Source organism: Chinchilla lanigera, unplaced genomic scaffold, assembly GCF_000276665.1.
Source record: "Chinchilla lanigera isolate Chin_1 unplaced genomic scaffold, ChiLan1.0 scaffold00015, whole genome shotgun sequence".
Classification (NCBI taxonomy): Eukaryota; Metazoa; Chordata; class Mammalia; order Rodentia; family Chinchillidae; genus Chinchilla; species Chinchilla lanigera.
This window is the reverse complement of record NW_004955416.1, coordinates 28679153-28697782: the sequence shown is the minus strand read 5'-3', so window position 1 is coordinate 28697782 and position 18630 is coordinate 28679153. Positions and strand designations below refer to the sequence as shown.

Below are 18630 nucleotides of genomic sequence, written 5' to 3'. Positions count from 1 at the left end.
AGGAGTTTATTCTGAGTTATCTGTTCAGGACCTGTGCCCTCTCTGCCTGGCCTATCAGCAGGCCTCTGCTGCATTCACGCAGGTCCTCTTTAGGGGCTGCCCCTCCCACACCTGGTTCAGTCAGTGCTGTTACTCTGTTGTGGAAACCGGGACACCTGTCCCTGCTGGCCTACATTCTGGACGTGGCTGCTTGCTTGTTTCTTCGTGGCACCTTTGTTTTATTTCTTCTCCCTCCCCCCAGCTTCTGTAAGTGGAACTTAATTCTCGAAGTGTGATTAATCTGAAGCTTCACTTTTTAGTAAAAATAATTTGTGGGTAGTGGGGTGTGCTTCCTGCTGTATCCCTCTGGGAGGCCCGGAGTGTTTGTGGGTGACTAACCAGTGCTGAGGCCATGCTCGCCTCAGTCTTCGTCTAGAAATTTACCCATTCATGGCCACTGTCTCAATTTATTGTCTGATTAAGTGCTGAAATATGATGACTCTTCTGAGCCCATCATTCTCATTCTCCCAATAGCTATTAGCGTCAACTCTTATATAAGGAGCTTTCCCTAATGTTACAACTATTTTTTTAACCTGCATTACACTGAAACAGGAAAGGGAGGATAACAGCGTAAGTGCCCCCGCCACACACTTCACAATGAGCTGCATTCCTAGATACTTTTTTAAATTTTATTTTCATCCAGGGTCTTGCTAAGTTGCCCAAGTTGCCTGGGCTGGGCTTGAATCTGTGATCCTCCTGCCTCAGCCTCACAGAGTGCTGGAATTACAGGCATGGACCACCATGCCCAGCGAAGTTTTTCCTTTTAATTGCTAACTTCCAGAGTAGGACTAGACCCTAACTCCTAACTCTTCCAATAGGATTCAATGAGTTTTTCTGGCTTTCTCTCTCTTTTAAAATGTTCTTTTGAACTCAGATTTTTACATGCTCTTTATTTCAATTAATTGCATGTGCATGCATGTGTGTGTGTGTGTGTGTGTGTGTGTGTGTGTGTGTGTTTCTCAAATCATCCCACCTGAGGCTAATGAGAGATCCTGCACACGGGCTTCTGTGTCTCCTGACATGAATCTATTAGTTGTTCTAATTTCTTTCCTTTCTGGCATAAAAAACCTGCAGTGCTGCCTTAATTGGCACCATAAAGTGTTGCGGTTCTGTTTGAATACTTCCTGCTCCAAACCTGGAACTGGCCATTGCTCCAAAGAGTCCTGATCAGGCTCCTCATTCTGAGCGCTAGACACGTCAACTGTTTTTTAACACTGCTTGGACAGGTGATGTGTGTTCATATGGATATTTCCAATTAAGACAGCACTATAGGGTTTTTACTTCACTTCATTTGCAGAGAAGGCTTTTAAACTCAATTTCCAAATCATATGCCTCTCACATTTTTGACTTTAGAAAAGTAAACCTCTATCTAGATTTTCCCTTCTTAAGAAGTTGGCTTTGGGGTATGTATGTACATATGCATGTATACATATAAGAATTTTTGTTTGTTGGTTTTTTAGGTTTCTTTAGGTTTTGTTTTTTGAGACACAGTCTCACTATGTAGTTCAGAGTGGCCTAGAACTTACTATGTAGCCTAGGTTGGCCTTGAACTTGCAGTGATTCTCCTGCCTCAGCCTTCTGAGAGCTAGAATTATAGGCATGCACCACTACACCTGGCTGAGAATTTTTAATCATGTTAGCAACTATGCTTTGTGCAGCTGTTAAAGGAATGAGTGTTGAAAATGCCTTTTCAGCCTCTATATACTTGTGTCTAAATTTTCTCCTTAGGTCTGCTAAGCTAATATGGTAAATGGATTAATAGACCACATCTGAATACTTGGATTAAGCACTACTTGATCATGGTCTATTTTTAAATGTATCATTAGATTCTGTTTGTTAACATTTGACTTAAAATTTTGCACTGACATTGACTAATAACATTGTTTTGCACTTTCCTTTTTGTAAGTCCTTTTCAAACTTTAATGTTATATTCACTTCAATGAGAAAACTTGGAATTTTCCTTTTTTTTTCCTGTGCTCTGGAAGAGTTTTAAGTATTATTGAGATTATCTGAGATTTAAAGATTTGGAAGAACTTCCCTGTGAGACCATCTGGGGAGGGAGCTTTTAATCAAGCTCTTTTGCAATTTTCATGCGTAGCTGGGCTCTTTCCATGTTGTCTCCACTGACATCAGCGTGGGTAAGTCAGATCTGCACAGAAAGTGGCCTGTTTCGTCTAGGTTTTTGCATGGAGTTGTGCCAAGTAGTCATTTATTTTATTTTAAATTTTTTGTTTGATATTTTCTCCTTGTCATATCTTATTCAAGATACACATTGCTTGCTTCCTCTACTTTTTTTAATTAGGTGGGCTAACAGTTTTTCTCTTTTCTACATCTTTATCTCAAGAACTGGGCTACTGATTTATTAATTCATCTGTTTACTAATCTGTTAGTCTCAGCTTTGGTATTTATTACAAAATATCTTTTTATCCCCTTTGCATTTATTTTTGTTATTTTCTCCCTCAGAATTAAATAGGACGCTTGGCTCACTTCTTTCTAATTTTTAAACATTTTTATTTCTATAGACATTTATGCTATGAATCTTCCTAAGCATCATTTCAACGACATCCCATAGACACTGATGCTATGTTTTTATTATTGTTATTTTTACAGAATTCTGTAGTTTTGTTCATATTTTCCTTTGAATCATAAAATGTCTGAGTTTCCAGCTTGAAGCTACTAGGATCTGTATGTGTCTCCTCACAGTTCCTACGTTGGAATCTAACCCCCGGCTGATGGTATTGAGACACCGGGTCAGGCCCGTGGTATTATTATAGCTAGCTAAGTCAGGTAGAAATATCAGGCAATCTGACAGGGCTGGGCCCTCAAGTGACTCAGTGCAAAAGATGCCAATCCATCAGGACTGTGGCTGGAGGCACATCTAAAGACTGAAGTCACAATGCCCAGTTATATATACTTTCCCAAGGTAAACAGAGGCTTGGGATTACTGCCATGATCCTTTTGAGATTTCCCATTATCTCACTGGGGTGGGCTCCCAACTACTAATACTAGGGCTAAGACTAAGACTGCTAAGATTAGAGGCAAGGCCAAGACTATAGATTATCGACCGGGGTTAATGACGTCACCCATGTACCTTTGATTCAAGAGATCAATATTACCTAAGTGACACTATTTGCAACCTTATTGGTTGATCATAACTTTGACCCACACTGTACCTGCTTCATGATTTTGCTCTATAAAACTTCCTTTGAAAGGTGGGCTCACTGGCAACCCATTTGGGACCCGCTCTCGTCTCTCAGTAGCTATTCCTATGTCCCATTCCTATTCTACAATAAATTTTACTCCTCGTAATGTCCACTGCTTCTTAGAATTCTTTATTTTACTTCGGGGGACATGAACTCAGTGTATTTAACATCTAGCATTTCCCCTGTATCAGTATGGCTCAGGGGTAGAGCACTTACTTAGCATGTGTAGGTCCTGGGTTCAATTTCCAGCACAATTATAAAGGCAGGAAAAGATGGCCACGTTGTGAGGGTAGAGCTCCCATGAATGAGATTAGAAGAGGACCCAGTCGGGTGTAGTGGAGCACGCCCATGATCCCAGCAATTGGGAGGCTGAGGTAGGAGGGTCAAGTTTGAAACTAGCCTGAGTTACTCAGTGAGTTCAAGGCCAGGCTGAACTACACAGCCAAATGGTCTCAAAAAACCAAAATAAAACACAGAAAAGAGGACCCAGAGAGTGCCTCGCCCTTCTACCAGGTGTTTACCAGGTGAAGTGAAGTGTCTACCAGGTGAAGACACTAGGTGACAGTGACAGTGGAGAGCAGGAGCCCTCACCAGACACCAAACCTGGTGCCTTCATCTGGGACTTTGCAGCCACTAGAACTGTAACAAATAAATTTCTATTGTTTATAAGCCACCAAGTGTGTGGTATTTTTATTACAGCAATCCAACAGACTGAAAAAAAGGACTCATTTTTCCCCAGTGAAAAAAATAACCTTTACTTAAACGTCTGAATGGTGAAGCACATAGGCACTCTTCAGGAAGTTTTGTCTTTATAGGTACTTAAATCTTTTTCTTTTGTTTCTTCTTCTAGTACTATTAGTTTTACTCCGAAGATATCACACTGCTGGTGAACACGTCTGACAGAGTATAAACTCCAGTCCTGGCTGTGTTACTAACCAGCTACTGTAAAACTTTCAGGAAGTTCAATGACTCCTCTGAGCTGCACTATCTTCCTATGTTTAAGTAGGGCGTTGACGGGAAGGTTTGTTTTAGGTCTAAATTCCATTCTATACCTGCACTGTAAGTGATAATTACCTCTGTTTTCTATTTAGAATAAATTGGCACTGAAGTAAAAAGCTGCTCCTCACCTGTCCTGGAGCTCTGAAGCAGTAGAATTAAAGAGTCTTGTGACCACTTTTTGCATTTCCCTCTCAACATCCACGTTAGTATCTTCTTTGAATATTAATGAAATTATGAGAGTATGTTAAGACTGTTTAGTAGTCTATTTCATGGAACTAATCTTAAGGACCAATCCTTTGAAGGAAGAAATGTAACTTTTTAAAACAAACTTTCCAGGGACTTTACATACACTGTAAAGAAATTTTCACTCTAAGGGCAAGTGACAGCCACTGGAAAGTTAGGAAAATGACTTTCAAAGGTGACTGTTTTCTTGGACTTCAAGATACTAAAAGATCTATGATCCGCCCCCAGGTCTGGGTCCTGGCAAAATCCGTCCCATTTCCTTCTATTAGTTCAGAAACGGGACAACAATCTATTCTCTTTTTGATTCCCCTAGGTAGCTATTTTGTGATTGTTGATGTTCTTTTTCTTTTTAGCCTTAAAAAAAAATCATGGTAAAATGCAAAGCAAGACTTCTCTTAACCGTGTTTAGGTGTAGCGTTCAGTAATGTTAAGTATATTGACACTGTTGTGAGCCAGTGTTTTTTGTTTGTTTGTCTGTTTACTTTATTTATTTATTTATTTATTTTTGGTAGCAGGAATCAAACTCAGGACCTTGTGCTTGCCAGGCAGGCGCTTGTTTCACTGAGCTATATCCCTAGCCTACAGTATTTATTTATTTATTTATTTATTTAGGTTTTTTGTTTTTTTTCTGGTACTGGGAATCAAACTCACGACCTTGCACTTGCCAGGCTGGTGCTGTGCCGCTGAGCTAAATCCCCAGCCCCTTTATTTTTATCATTATTAATTAATTAATTAATTTATTTTTTTGGTTTTGGTTTTTCTCCGGTACCGGGAACCGAACTTATGACCTTGCGCTTGCCAGGCAGGCGCTTTTGCCGCTGAGCTAAATCCCCAGCCCTTTATCATTATTAATTTATACTTTTACTCAGAAAACAACGCTTGAGTTCTGTTTTTCAAAATTATTTGAAAAAAACGTTTCATTTTTTAAACAGTCAACTAAATAGGCCAATTGGTATAAATGATCCATGCATACTTGAAAGCCAGGTACAGTCCCTACTGTTGGAGTACTGAGTTAAGTACATATCCACGTATCTCTTTACTGGTCGTTTATTTAGGTCATGTACATCCTTACTCATGTTTTCCAAATGCTCTGTAAGTCACACTGAGGAGTGTAAAATTCCCCCACTACTGTTGTCGTGCGTCTGTTTATTTCTTTTCACCCACCTGTATCTGCCAGTTTAAGAAAGCAGCCCTGGCTTACTTTGAGCATCTGTAGTTCAAACTGTCTCAGTTTCATCAGGAATTACAGTTGTTAGCATTATACCAGAAGTCTCTCTGTGTAGTGCATTTTTGGTCTTAATTCTACTTCCTCTGATAGTAAACTTTCTTTTTAAGGTATGTGCCTGTTATATCTTCCTCTATTTCAACACGTATCAATCCCTTATATGGTAAGTGTGTCTCTGAGTTAAATTTTAACTGACCAGTCAGTCTGACACTCTTTACCTTTTGTTTGTTGTTGTTGTGGTTGAGTGTTGGAGAGTCAACTCAGGGCCTTGCAAAAGCTAACACTGAGCTACACTTAGGGCCCCAGGACTCTTTTAGTATTAAGTTACTTAGTCCCATTTACATTTATCAATATGGATGACTGTTACTTAACCTGTAGTATGAGTTCTGTTTCCTTTCCTCTTCTTTTTTGGCATTTTTTTAGTACGTTAGTAGAAAAGTTTGTGTTTTCATTGTAGTAGATCCCTAGTACTGACATCTCTTTATAATAATCTTAATCATCTCTGCCTTTAAATTACCTGCTGGCTTCACAACTAGGAAATCCCCAAACAGTTACGCAGAGTCCCAGTGTCACAGTTACCTGATTCCCAGTGTCACAGTTACCTGATTCCAAAGACAGGCTATTTCACTGTGACTAGTCATGATAAAAAGATGGAGATTTTCTAGGGAGAATAAAAAGAATGTAATTTCTCCCTCTTACCACAGAACAGAAAGAGAGAAACTAAAAAACAGCGAAGACAGGCATTAACAAAATGAAAAAGTAAACCATATAGAAGTGTAGAAATTAATGCAAATGTCAGTAAAAGCTGTAGTCTATGAATTTTGTATTTAGTACTTGTCACTTGTAAATTCACAGATTAACTCTTAGGTTGTACTTAAACACATCCATGAAGAGGCAGGACTTCTAAGTTTCTAAGAAAATCTTCAGTTAGCAGTTTAGAATCTTCCAAAATTAATCAAAGTAAAAAAGAAATCGGTGTGAAAATGAAAGGGTTAGCTGTGTGGGAAAGTGTCTAATTGGGGGTTGTTAAGTTTCTTGTCTCTTGAGGAGAATAAATATTTTGAGGAGTAACACCGAAGGTGGCATTTTTAAAAGAAGTTAAATGGTTACAAGAAGCCACAGGAAAAAGAACAAAAAGAAAATGGTAATGAGATAATAAATAGGTTATCAGTGAAATGACGCTAATTAAAGGGGTAATAAGATATCATTAAAATGTTAATTAGACTTTCAGCAGAGGAAGGAAATACTGAAAAAATACCTGACTTTATAAAAATTCTAAACTAGTGTACTTAAAAATGTATACATTTTAAAAATGCAACTGGCCAAAAATATACTGTTGCACACCATCTGTTCAACCAGAAAAGTGTTTGAAAATTCAAAGGACGTTGATGGTCAATGTTTTATGCCACAACCACACATTTAGGTTGATTTTTTTAAGATGGTGCTAGGGATCAAACCTAGAGCATCTTACATGCTAGACAAGCGCTCTACCACTGAGCTAGGCAAGTGCTCTACCACCAACCCTCTTGCCCACCAGTGTAATAAGATGCGGGCACTCTTACTTGGTGTGTAAATTCCCTTCCCCTTTGGGAAGGCAGGGGAGCACTGTGTATCAAAATGTAAACTGAGGACTAGAGACATAGCTTAGTAGTAGAGTGCTTGAGAGAAGCCCTGGCTTCCATCTCTCCAGCATCACTGCCCCTAAATGGAAGCTGAGCACACCCTTTACCCACCGAATCTAATGCTGGGAATTTACCCACAGAAGACAATCGCATACATGTTCAAACAGACATCCTCAGAAGCACCATTTAAATGAGTGAAAGCCAGGAAAAACTCAAACATCCACTAATAACGGATGCGATAAGTAAACAACATATTCACAAAAAGGACATCTGCTAAGATCATTAAAAGCATACAGATGCTGGAGACGTGTGTAACAGTGAAAAGCAGGGCCACTGTAATTCATGACCCCTGCTCCCAACTCCCTTTGGCTAAGCACACACCTCCAGGCCTTTTTGCTGATTGCGGATGCAACATCAGCTCTCTGCTGTAGTTGGATCTGGGATGTCCCCAAAGGCCTGTGTATTGAAAGCTGGTCCCCAGTGTGGTCCTACTGGGAAGTGGTGGAACCTCTCAGATGTGGGGCCTAGAGGGAGGCTGTAGGTCACAGGGACTGGACCCTCCAGTGGGATTGTGGGATTCCAGGCTCTTCTGCCTTTCTCTGTCTTGAAATCTTGCCATAATGTGAATGATTCCTACCGTCATGGCCACCAGGATGTATTACACCATCACAGGTCCAAAGCAACAGAGCCCAAACTGGGGGCTATAATAAATCTCTCCGTGTGTGTGTGTGTGTGTGTGTGTGGGTGTGTGTGTGTGGGTGTGGGTGTGTGTGTGTGGGTGTGGGTGTGTGTGTGTGTGTGGTTTTTTGAGACCAAGTGTCACTTTGTAGTTTAGGCTGGGTTTGAACTCACTATGGAGCCCAGGCAGGCCTCAAGCTCATAACAATCCTGTGTCAGTCTTTCAAGTCTGGGATTACTAGCGTGCACCGCCACACCCAGCTAACCTTTCCTCTTTTGAAATTAATTATCTCAGGTATTTGTTATAGTAACACGAGGCTGAGTAACATACTCTCCTACCAGCAGTAAAAAGGAATGAAGCACTGACACATACAACAGCATGGATAAACCTTGAAAACATTATGCTGAGTGAAAGAAGGCAGACACAAATGACCATATGTTATAGGATTCCATTTATATGACACGGTTGGAATGGGCAACTCATAAAGACCTACAGTAGATTAGTGGTTGCCAAGCCTATGGAGTGGAGAGGATGCAGGGGCAGCAGTGATTGCTAACCGGTATGAAGTTCTTCACAGGATGCTGAAAATGTAGAATTAGACACAGCTGATGATTTTATAACTTTACAAATATACTCTACACCACCGAACTGTACACTTCAAATGGGTGAGCTGTACGGTATGTGTTATATCTCAGAAAGGCTATTAGAAAACTAAAAGCTCTCCCATATACTAAGTATACTTTTGCACCCCTTGCTACTCTTTTTTTTTTTTGAGACAGGGTCTCCCTGTGTAGTCCAGGCTGACCTAGAACTTCCTATTAGCCCAGACTGGCCCTGAACTTGCAGCAAACCTCCTGCCTTAGCCTCCCAACCGCTGGGATTACAAGAGTATACCACAACACTCAACTCATCAGTACTCTTATTCTTGCTGTAGCACATGGCTTATTTGTTTATTCTACATGTTGGCATCACTATCTACATGCAATAAGCCAGCTCTATATTCATCTTCACCCTCATCTGTTACTTCATTTTCCTAGAAAGCATCAGGTACTGTTGTAGGCAGCTGCGTTAGACAGAAATATTATAGTCAGTCAAGACAGGGCCAGGCAGTAAGGAAGAAAAGATATCTTGCAAAAGGGAGAGGCGGTACTTGCTGAAGGCCAGACCTCAAGACAAAAGATTAAATAAACACACCCACATACCTCCCTAGGGATGGACCTCAGGGATTGCTATTCTAAATAGGTAGCAATCACTTTGAAGAGTCACTGACCCAACCCCCTACAGGAAAAGCCCCTGTTCTGTGTTCATGCCCGCTTGCTACGTGCTCTTCCCCATTTGATCCCGATTTAATCAATTTTATCTGAACAATTCTTACTGCCTCACCATAGTTTTGTCCCACCTCATGCCCCCCTTGTAATTTCCCATTTTTCCCCACCTTGGACCCGCCTCACCTCATGGTTTCGCTCTATAAAAATCCCTGGAAAAGACAGGTTCCAGGGCAGCCCACTCAGGCCCCCCTCTGCCCCTCTCTGACAGAAGCTTTCTTTCCCTCAGTAAATATATTCTGCTGTTAATCTCTGTTGTTCCTAAAATTCACTCTTTGATTTTAGAGAACATGAACTCGTCCCAGATATCATTCAGGTTGGGAGTTTTTCTCCCCTCTATCAGTACTACATGTAAACAGCTAAAATAAAAATTATTTTCTTTTGAAATCTATCATAAGGAACTATAAAAACTTAGAGAAAAGCTCAGATTCAAAGCAGTAGTTTTTTAAAGCAATAGTTTTTCATGAATGAGAAAACCTTCAAACAATTGAAATGCTTTTTAATATTTTATTTTTGATTGATACATTAGTTATACATATTTATAAGGTACAATGTAATGTTTTGGTTCTTGTATATACTGGATAGTGGGTAAGTAGCATAATCATCACCATAGTAGTATCATTTCCCTATAGGAAGGACATTAAAAATCCTCTCTTGTGACTATTATGAGATATACGATGCATTATTATTAATTATATTCATCCTGCTATGCCATAGAATGCCACAACTTATATAATGTATCCATTGAACCACCCTCCTAACCTCTCCTTCCTCTCCCCAACTTCTGGTAACCAGTGTTCTATGCTCAACTTTCATGAGGTCAACTATTTTAGATTTTTCTGTGAGACCACGCAGCGTTCCTCTTTTTGTCCCTGGCTTATTTCACTTCACACAGCGTCTCCAGGTCCATGCGTGTTGTAGCAATGACAGTATCACATCCTTTTTATGGCTGACAATATTCCTTTGTATACAGATACACTCATCCATTCAACTACGGATACACATTCAGGTTGATTTCCTATCCTGGTGATTGTGAAGAGAGCTGCAAAGAACACGTGAGGGAGTACAGGCGTCTCATCAATAAGCTGACTTTACTTTCCTGGGCTGTATACCCAGGAGTGGGACTGCTGAATCCCATGGTAGTTCTATTTTTAGTTTTCTGAGGAGCGTCCACATTGTTTTCGATAATGGCTGCAGCAACAGAATGAGAGCTCCTCTCTCTCCAGAGCCTCAGCAGCGTTTGTTATTTATCTTTTTGATAAGAACCATTCTAACTGGAGTGAGGTGATATCTCATTGTAGTTTAAATGTTTAACAACAGAAGAATCAATAAATTTCAACAGGCCATTCAAGAGAGAGCATAAGGCAGTGAAAATGTTTTCAAAGAATATGACATATAAAGAAAGCATATGCATGATCTACATGTGAGGAAGCGGAGCACAAATGTGTGTATATACATACATACAGGAACGTGGATGGGTGCGCAGACATTCATTGCTTTCTCTGCATTACTGTGACAACCACACTGCCTAGCTTTGGAGACAGGGACTCACCTGGAGATCTGGTGGCCAATCACAGGCCCTCGCTCTTAAGTCTGCAAGTGAGATGATGAGATTTAGCTCTACTGCTAACTCCAGGCTCGGTTTGCAAGTCTGCTGCAGCCTGCTGCTATGTGAGGAATGCTGGTAGGGTCTAGGCCCACCCGGACAGCTCTGACTCCTACAGATAGTCACACGCATAAATTCCAGCATTCTTAATGTTCCCTGGAATGCAGCAGCGAGAGCCTCCTAGCACTCCCTGGCTGTAAACAGCAAGGCTAATCCCACGGGAATGCTGGCTGTGTCCACCTGTGCCAGCAGCGCCGTGTGGTCTTTTTGTTTTAGTTTTTCAATTTTTATTAGGACGTTTGTCGCGGGTAATGGTTACACTTGTAGGACATAACACACACACAGTTCTTTTTGCCCCTCCTTCTCCCCTCTCTGCCTGCTCCTTCCATCGCATGCTCCCCTTCCCATTTTAAAAAATATCTCCCTACTCCCTATTATCTTTCATTTTGCTCTTTGTTTATATTCTGGATCTCTCATATAAGAGAAATCATATATTTAATCTTGTGTGTTTGATTTCTTTCACTTAACATTATGATTTCAGAGTGCATCTATCTACCTATGAATGACTCTAATTTATCCTCTTTATGGCAGAGCAGTAAACTACTGTGTATAAATACCACATATTCTTTGTCCATTTATCTGTGTTGATGGACGTATAGCCTGTTTCAAGACTTAGCTGTTATACAGTGTGCTGCTATAAAATGGATACGTGTGGATTACATCTTTTGCTTAATCTGCACCAGTCAGATTAAATAATCAAAGGGCTGATTCTGTTACTCCGTCAACTAGGATTTATGACAGTCCCAGCTTTCCTGCCACTTGTCTAAAGTGTGGTTCACAAGAATAGCCATTGGGGGCTGGGGATATAACTCAGTGGCGTAAGCACCTGCCTGGCAAGCGCAAGGTCATCAGTTCGATCCCCAGTACCGCAAAAAAACCCACAAAAAACAAAAAACAAGAATAGCAATTGGTTTGGGTCATCAGCCACTATGGTTTGAATACACTGCTCCCTCCCAAACTCACTTTGAAACTGAGAACCATCGCAGTGGTCCTGGGAGTAGTGATTGGTCATGAAGGCTTTGCCCTCCATAGTGGATTAATCCACTAGAGGCACGACAGAATATTATGAGAATGGCTCCCTTATAAAGGCTAGCTCACTCTGGCTAGCTTGCTCTGTTTCACTATGCAGTGTGCTCTGTGATGAAGCAGGATTCACAAACACTCCCTCACCAGGTGACAGTGCATGCTCTTGGATGTCCCAGCTGCAGAACCGTGTGATGAACAAACCTCTATTCCTTATAAATTACTTGGTCTCAAGTATTTTCTTACAGCAACAACAGTGAAACAGTCTAAGATACCACTGGCTGTTGCATCTTCTGCAGGCTGGGTGCACACAAAATGCGCTTTTTTCTCAGAGCATACTAAATATTGTAACTTTACATGGAATTGTCACTCTGCTATCACGAGTCTCAGATGGTCACACAATATGTGGGATCAAACACTCTCAGTGTAGTGTGTGACACTTAGCCCCTCACCATTTCAGGGCGATGCTCTGGTTTCTGGCTTCCTTCTGTCCCAGCACAGAGACGCACTGCTGCAGACATGGCAAGAAGCACCCTGTACTGTAAAGGAGTCGCTCAAGCTGGGCCTCTATATCGCCCGAGCCCTTTCCTGCAAACACCCAACTCTCTGGGGACACAGGACCACCTTGTGCCACCAGCAGTATGGTAAGACCATGAAGGCAGATGCCCAGGTCCCTTGGGCCCCGGCTCTGCTTCTCTTCTGCCCTAGTTATTCGATAAGTTAGCTCCCCAACATCTGCACACCTGAGTTTTCTCATCTTCACAAGGGAGGTGACATCAACCTCAAAGCAAGTGTTCACCAGAAATTGCTGCCTCTTCATCTACGTGCCCTCCTTCTCAGTGAAAAACAAAAACATCTATTTGTTGTTGTGAAACATTGTAAGTTCTAAGGCACAGCAACCATCAAAATCCCAGGACATTATTTTTCACATGCACACAACTGCACACACATATATAACTTTCCCTTGTGTACTATATCAGAAAGGATGTTACAGTGTGTTCATTTTCTACCATTGTGGCAAAATACCCAAGAAAATCAGCTTAGAAGAAGGTTTACTTTGGCTATGGGTTCCGTCCACGGTCACTTGAACCCACTCCCTTTGGGCCTGGGGCGGGCTAGCACAATATAGGAGGGAGAATGAGGGGCTGGGGATTTAGCTCAGTGGCAAAAGCGCCTGCCTGGCATGCGCAAGGTCGTGAGTTCGGTTCCCGGTACCAGAGAAAAAAAAAAAAAAAAAGAAAGCAGGAGGGAGAATGTGACCCAGCACCTCTCACCAAGCCCCACCTCCCCAGGCTCCACCACCTCCGAACAGCACCGTACTGAGGGCCACCCCTTTAACACGTGGGGCTGGAGGGGACACTCCAAACCCAAACGCCGAGAGCCAGCAGGTTCCTGGGATCCATGAGCAGATGAACAATCTCTGATGCATTCTCCTTCAAGTCTTCTGACTGGTAGGTCTTTCTTTTTTACAGTTTTATTGAGGTATATTTCACAGACCATAAAATTTGTCCATTGAAAGGGTAAAGTTCAGTGGTTTTTATTATGGACACACAGACCTTGACCATCGAGACAGGAAGGCAAAAAATAAACTAACTCCCTTCTCTTGCAGCCAGCACTCTCTGTTCTCTATCACATCCTCATCTTTCCTTCCACTATTCTGTGTTCCGGGGTGTCTCATTTAACCCATGGCTGCTTCAGAGGCCCTGGGCAGCACCCCCTAGTGGCTGGAATCTGACAGGAGGGAGGCAGGGAGGAACGAAAGGAGGGAAAGAAGGATCAGCCAGGGTGGCAAGTCTAGCTCACTACAGCATGACCCCATATTCCTTCCTGCGGAGTAAGCAATGGGATGAGACTAATATCTTACTGCAAACTAAGGAGACAAGGACAAAAATGAAGGCCACGCCAGGCACACACCTACAGTACCAGCACTGTGGAAGGCTGAAGCAGGAGGATCACTTGAGCCCAGCCTGGGCAACTTAGTGTCTTAATAAGACACTGTATCAAAAAATAAAAAGGCTGGGGAGCAGCTAAGTGTGAAGGCCCTGGGTCCAATCACTAGTACCACCACATACGCCAAGGGAAGTCAAATATAAAAGCATTTTTTGTGGACTTTTAAAATATAGACAGCCAGTCGGAGCTTAAAACAAAAGATGAGTTTTTACGTATTTGTTTAAATCTTTGCTAAATAATGTTCACCCTATTTCTGCAAGTCGTCAGAATCCCACAAATAGCCACCCGGACCTATACAACAAGAAAAGGTTATTTGGGAACAAGGGATACTTGTGATGGAACACATAATGATTTAAAACCTGATCTGGCTGCACTCCTCCTCATCTTGATTTCTAGTTTTGATTGGTTCCTACCACCTTAAGAAATGTTTTCAAGATATACTTTATATTTCTAGTTTATCGTTCATTGGTCATGTTTTCCAATCTTGTTTTCCTTCTGTGTCTTCTCTGGATCTTAATAATGAAAAGGGTAAACATATTTTGATATAATGATTAAAAAAACCTGTTACCTGAAAAAATCACCCCAGTATTTAAGCTACTTGAGTAAATTACAGAAAGTAAGTATTTGGGATAATATATACCTTATAAAAGTATATTTAAAATTATTAAAGACCCAAGAAATAAAAACCCTGGCAAAAAGAATAATTACCAAGCATAGAAAAACATGCTAAGAATCAATGCAAATATATTACAGAAAATATAAATAAATGAAATGTGGTTTTTTGTTTGTTTGTTTGTTTTTTCCGGTACCGGGAATCGAATTCATGACCTTGCGCTTGCCAGGCAGGCGCTGTGCTGCTGAGCTAAATCCCCAGCCCCATGAAATGTGTTTAAAATTTAAATTGTATACAAAAAAAAATAAACACAAAACCCACAGACATACAGATACAGAAAGGTTCAGAGGAAAAAACACATCTACTGAAGGAACTGACAGAATCTGGGATCTGGTAATTCCATAAACCCTCTTTATGAACACAACCGGAAGAAATATAAAGGATATTTTCTTAAAGACATCAAAGATGCAACAAAAGCAAAAAACGGCCACACTGAGATTCTGAGAAAATGGGGGTCTGAAAAGTTGAACCAAGGCTCTGTGGGCCACTTTCGCTTAGGGGTGGCCTCCAATTCTGAGGGGTGTGGCTGAATACTGTAATAGTGTGACTCCATCTGAGATCAAGAAACAGAAACTGGAGTTTCAGGGCCACCAAAGTCAGGAAACCGAGTGGATCTTCCTTAATTTGGATTGGGACCCCAAACACATGCTCCCTGAAAAGAAAGATGAACCAGAAATTCTCAGACCCTCATGGTCTTTCAGCTATCTTAGTCTTCGAAACTGGCGTGACACGATCTATGACTGCCATTGCTGCCGAGTTCCTGGCACAAACACAAACCCGTTCTGGAAAATTACATCATCCTAGACCTCAACTGATTTCAAATTTTTCATTCTTCTGACTCAGTCAAAATAATCACGAATACAAAACCACTATACGAAAAAAGCCGACAGGCACACCACAAGCAACAGAAACATACCTATAAACACTCTAGTTACCAGTAAGTATGAAATAATCATGCCTACTATGTTTAACAAGATAAGAGGCAAGACTGACCTTTGTGGCAGACAACTGGAAACTATAAAGAAGAACCAATAAACATTTGAAAAATGGCTCAATCTCATTAATAACTAATAAAATTATAATGCACAGTAAAACTATAATGAGTTTAGTATATTCCAACCATGATGGCTAAGATTTAAAAAGAAAAAAAATCTGGGAGTTGTTAAAATACTGAGAACAGAAACTTTTTTTTTTGTCTTTTGAGACAGGGTCTTGCTATGCAGTTCAATCCAGCCTCGAGCTCACTTTGTAGCCCAGGCTGGTCTCAAACTCGCAATTATCCTCCTGCCTCAGCCTCCCGAGTGCTGGGACTACAAGCGTGCACCACCACGCCTGGCTGAGAACAGGAACTTTGAAGCAGTGCTGGTAGAATGATAAATTGTTTAAGCCACTGAACAAAACTGCTTACTATTACGTAACAAAACTGAACATATGCACAATCTGTGACAGTAATTGTACAGCAAGGTTTCCAACAGAAAACTCACGCACATATACACCAAGAGCCATATACAAGAAATCTCCCAACAGCAATACTTGATCACTAGAGGGAAAAACAGGTAATCCCACTCTCACAGCAGTGGGATTTTAAAGTAATTGTCAAGTAAACTGATCAAGCAGAGGAAAGCTGAATGACAACTGAAAAAGCCTAACGGAAATATGCAGAACCAATTAATGAACCCATTATTTTCAACCCCACGGACAACATATTTAAAAAAACTGACTCCTGAGGCAATAATGCCAATTTCAGCAATGATCAAATAGAATCATCACCCTTATCACTATCTTATCCTACAAGCCACATAACTTAATACTACGTATGAAAAAGGGTCTAACTACACATACATCTTTCTTTTAAAGAAAGAACTGGGAACTTAGCTCAGTGATAGGGCATGTGCTTAGTATGTACAAGGTTTTTGGTTCAATCCCCACCACTCCCCAAAATACTACTATAATGCAACTCTTATGCAATACAATTGACAATTTAGGGGAAAAGTAGACAGCTGTAATGACACTATAGCACCAAAACTGAGTCAAGAAGAAATGTAAAAACAAAAAAATTGAAGATGAAATTGAATCAGTAATTTCAAACATAACCTTGAACACTAGCCCTGAAAAATAGTACTGGCAAGTTATATCAAACACCCAAGATGCAGATAATTTCTATTTGTGCAACCATTCCAGAGAACAGAAAAAGAAGAAATTATTCCCAACTGAAAGAATGAAGCTAGGGAAATAAAGAAACCAAGTCAAACAAGTCCCATGTGAACATCTTTTTTCTTTTTTCCTTTTTTTGGTCTTCTTTGACAGGGTCTCACTGTGCAGTTCAGGCTGGCCTTGAGCTCACTTTGTAGCCCAAGCTGATCTCGAACTCACAATTCTCCTGCTTCAGCCCCTTAAGTGCTGGGATTACAGGTGTGTGCCACCATGCCTGGGTCATCTTCTTAACATAGATATGAAAATGCCAAATGTCAAAAACCCAATTTTGTGAAGACTTAACACTGTCAAGAACAATTTATCCAGTAACATGATGTGAAAGCAGCCTCTACCCAGCCAGAAAGTCAGCCTAACACCTGTTACTGTAGTTTCTAGAAAAGAAAAACTGCCCCTGGGCTGTTCCCTGAAGCTGGGCTTCTCAAAACTTTCATGCTAGGACCTTCAGGCTAGGTAAACACTAATTTAAGTACCAAGGTATGTTAAAATTCAATTTAAGAAGATCCACATTAAGGTGAAGCTAAGGACTTACTAGAAATAAAAAAATAAAGTCCTTCATTTTGTCTATGCTTCTGCCTACGATATGAGAACCAAGACTAGTATTTAAGCGACTTCAAAAAAGTTGATGTGAAGGGGAATTTTTGAAACCAGTTAATCACTGACACAAATGACTAACAAGTTCTTGTTTCCTTAAAAGGTACAAAAATTCATTTATTTTACTATCATTTTTAGATAATACAGGTGTCCACCCACAGTAGGCAGTTAATAAATACTGGTGTGTGTTTTGTTCAATGAATGTTTCCGTGCTACCTGGTCAATTGCATAATTGCTAATTTAAGGCACAGAATTAAAACCAAAACAATTTAAGGTAAAATAACCCAACCCATGACTTCCTACACATCTGTGATTTAACAAGGTGCAGTGTGATTCACAGTACTTTCTGTAAATTATACGGAGGTTGCTTCTCTGGGCTGGCTCGTCACTATGAGCGTCCCAGCCCTTCCCACATCCAAGCCTCGCACTTCCTTCCTGGCCTGTCAAAACTCAGCCGCACCTTGGATGACGTCAGTCAAAGCACTAACGTAGACATCTTTGTGTCATGAACCCAACAAACTGGCGAAACAAGAAGGCTTCCTGACTTCCTTAACTACTCCTTATAAAAAGGTCTAAAACTTATGAGTAATATTTTTTTCAACAGGCATGTACTTTGTAAGCATGTTTATAACAAAAGCCTCAACTGAAATAGCTGCAACTTCCAAAGTGTTTTTCAACTTCAAATACAATCATATGTCAGAGGCAAAAGCAAACGATGAGAGTCACTATGAGTAGTCTGTGAAGAGCTGATGTGATCTGAGGAAGTCAAGCCTGGGAATATTTTTATTTGACTGTGGAATTTCAAACTGTGTAGTACCTCAAGTTTCCAAAATAGCTGTTAACTTCCTGTATAATACCTTAAATTACTAAGCATGGAAGTACTCCAGGTAACATCACAGCAATACCATCAGAAGGAAACTGATGGAATCTCAATGTTGTTTTCATTTGTATTTCTGTTTTCTTTTTTGTTTGTTTGTTTGTTTGTTTGTTTTGCTTTTTGAGTCAGGGTCTTGCTACACAGTTCAGGCTGGCCTTGAAGTCACTTTGTAGCCCAGCCTGGCCTCAAACTCGCCATGATCCTCCTGCCTCAGCCTGCCAAGTGCTGGGATTACAGGCGTGCCCCACCATGCCCAGCGTCATTTGTATTTCTCTAATGGTGAGTGATGTTGAACATTTCT

General features: G+C 40.8%; 1 protein-coding gene and 1 long non-coding RNA gene across 8 annotated transcripts in view; one reads left to right on the top strand and one right to left on the bottom strand.

The window, feature by feature from the left end:
• Tjp1 (tight junction protein 1) overlaps positions 1-18630 on the bottom strand; it is a 228911-nt gene that overhangs the window by 171935 nt on the left and 38346 nt on the right. The gene's annotated exons all lie outside the window — the stretch shown is intronic.
• On the top strand, positions 161-18496 carry LOC106148161. Of its 3 annotated transcripts, none has more exons than XR_001233342.1 (4): positions 161-246; positions 12485-12668; positions 13317-13475; positions 18455-18496. It is a non-coding gene; the product is annotated as an uncharacterized LOC106148161 (long non-coding RNA). The 3 variants fall into 3 exon arrangements; XR_001233343.1 differs by having other exon boundaries at positions 18459-18491; XR_001233344.1 differs by lacking the exon at positions 12485-12668.